Source organism: Anastrepha obliqua, chromosome 4, assembly GCF_027943255.1.
Source record: "Anastrepha obliqua isolate idAnaObli1 chromosome 4, idAnaObli1_1.0, whole genome shotgun sequence".
Classification (NCBI taxonomy): domain Eukaryota; kingdom Metazoa; phylum Arthropoda; class Insecta; order Diptera; family Tephritidae; genus Anastrepha; species Anastrepha obliqua.
This window is the reverse complement of record NC_072895.1, coordinates 87,264,912-87,267,749: the sequence shown is the minus strand read 5'-3', so window position 1 is coordinate 87,267,749 and position 2,838 is coordinate 87,264,912.

The window sequence follows — 2,838 nt, the reverse complement described above, 5'->3', positions numbered from 1 at the left end:
AGAGTAATGGGTATATTTTTGACGTGCTCAATCTCGGTAAGCAAATACCTGCTCGACTCTTTCATTTCCGTATATATTTTTTTGTATCCTGTTATCATTTCATCCATTTTGGATCTGCATTGTTGAACACATATCTAGTTAGTCCAAGGAAGCCATAATTGCTTCAATGGTCGCTTGGTTATCAATGGAAATGTGTATGGTAACTAACATATAATGAATATTTTTCAAAACGAGTTTTTCAATACAAAGCAACGAAATTAATCTTGTGGAAAACCCATATCGTTAATATCCATACCATCAACGACTGAGCAAAATCATTGGAACGTTCGGTATATATCTCCATAGCGCAATTCGAAATGAAGAAAACAGTATTTCCAGCTGACTCTGCGAAGAAAAATGGCACCAAACTGTTGCACAACAATAATGCAAAGAAAGTTTCTCAATGTATTAATGTATGTATAGGGTTATTCAATAGGTGCGCTTCAACTTTTTTCCGATAGGGAGGGCGAACGACGCAATATTTTTTATTTTTCGCTTGTCATTTGTAAACTTCATTAGTATACATTTCATCATGGAACGCTACACACTTGAGCAACGATTGCAAATCGTGCAAATTTTTTATGAAAATAATCGTTCTGTTGCTGCTACTTTAAGAGCATTACGGCCATTTTACGGTCCATTTAACAAGCCGTCCCGTTTTGGGGTTATGTGAAGTCATTGGTCTACAGTAACAAGCCGGCGACGATTTGTGAGCTCAGAGCCAATATTGAACGCGAAATTGCTGGAATTTCGGCCGATTTATGCAAAAGAGGGCAATTTTATTGGTTTACATATCCGTTCAAATGGTTCGGACTTTGAAGATCATTTTTCAGCAAAACCATTGGTAGAAATTTTTAATTCGTATACGGCTCTGGAGTGAAATTGAACTAATTTTATTAGGTTTCCGATTTTCTATCCCACATATGTCACGAAAAACACCATAAAAGTCTGACTGTTGTTAAAACGGAACACTGCTAAGAAAGAATCTCGAACTTGGGCGACCTAGTAAGCTAATAACCGCAAGCGTTTTTGAGAATATATATTTTGGACTTCGAAAATGGGTATCAGTAAGCTAGCAATACCGATGCTTATCGATCAACTTTATTTTTCTGATATGAGATGTTGCTGCGGATATTAAAATCTGTGTCAGATTAAAAAAAGAAGGAAAAAAGCAAATCTTCAAAGTGAAATCACTTGCCCCACTTTTCATTAATATTCACTTTCTATGTTATTTAATTATCATGGTGACATAGAAATGATTTATTAACCGAAAATGCATATGGAAAGTTCTATTTGTGCATGGGAATAATTAAATGCACAAATCATGCAATCATTACAAATGCAGCAGCCAGCAACCCAGCCACTTTCTACAACTTCGAAGCTTTTTAATTGAAGACATTTGTTCTGGAAAGCGTGCAATGAACAATACTCCCAAACGCGGCCCTTTCTGCTGCATTTGTGTATATGTTTATAAGTATACTTAAATATGTATATATCTAAACGTAGAAAAGTTTCTAACAGAAGCGACAGCTTCATTAATGTAATAGAATTTGGGTGAAGAGGAACGGAGACATTTACAGTTCAAAAGATATATTCGTGTATGGATGCAAGTATGCACTTTTACATATACAAATGTACTATTTTAAATTGGTTTACCTACCCTACAGTCTGTCAGACTGTGAGTCGCACATCACTAATACTTTGCGGTCTGATATGGGTACCACTCGTCATTTAAATTGCATCGCATTACCGTGCTAAGAGTACTGAGGTGATAAATCAACACTACATATATTGAATCATATTTTGACAACCAAACCCAAGGTAAATTCGTACAGCAGCATGAAATGCACACCACTTATTACTTCATCCATGTGTGTATAACTTCCAAAGCTCCACGAACTACCACGCAAAATACCTTTCCAGAAGTCATAGCACTCTCTTCTGTAGCTGCGTGAAGCTTGTAGCTACTCAATGGTTTCACATTACCGATGATCTGATTGAATTTCGAAAGTGACAAAAAAGCTTTCCGACCAGAACAAGTGACTTGCTGCCTCAAAAACCACCGTCAACTAATGAGGCGGGAGTCGTCTTTATTTTTCGTCTTGAGGATCGGCATACACAAAATTCAGATGGCGTCGTATAGCAAAGCATGTGTTGTTGTTGCAGTAGTTCGTCGAACCCTGCCAGTGCTGTGTAGTCATCGTTCGCAATCATCTAACTCATCTAACGGCAGGCACAGGAAACGTGCTATTTCGACAGGTCAGGTCCAGAGGGAGATGGGTGTTAGCTGAGTGGGTTTACTGGCCATATATTGAGTATGTCGAATAAAGCAGGAATTTTACCTGCTATAATATCCAGAACTTAACTATAATATCCCTCAAAGTTACGTGGGTCTCACGAGGCAGCTAAAGTCAGCGGTGGATAGTCGTTAGACTCCGATGACGACATTCGGGGGTAGAGAGCTTAGGAAGGTGGTAAAACACTCCCGATGAATGTCTTGCAATATCTGTCCGTAAAACACCTGATCCAATAGTTGTAGTCATATTTGGCGCTTTGACAAAGCGATTCGCAAGCGGCCTAACAAAAATCATTACTAGCTCAGCCACTCCAGATTCGTTTGTAACTAGTCCGTAGTAACCTTGTAATTTTTACTGCAGGTTATCTAAATTCTTACTATGTACTTTGTATGGAGCATTTGAATGCTTAATAAGTAAGATTTGATCGACTGAAATGATCTATATTGATAACCTAGAGTCTTTAGTGCATGAGTACAGTATTGGGTAAAATAATGTAAAACCC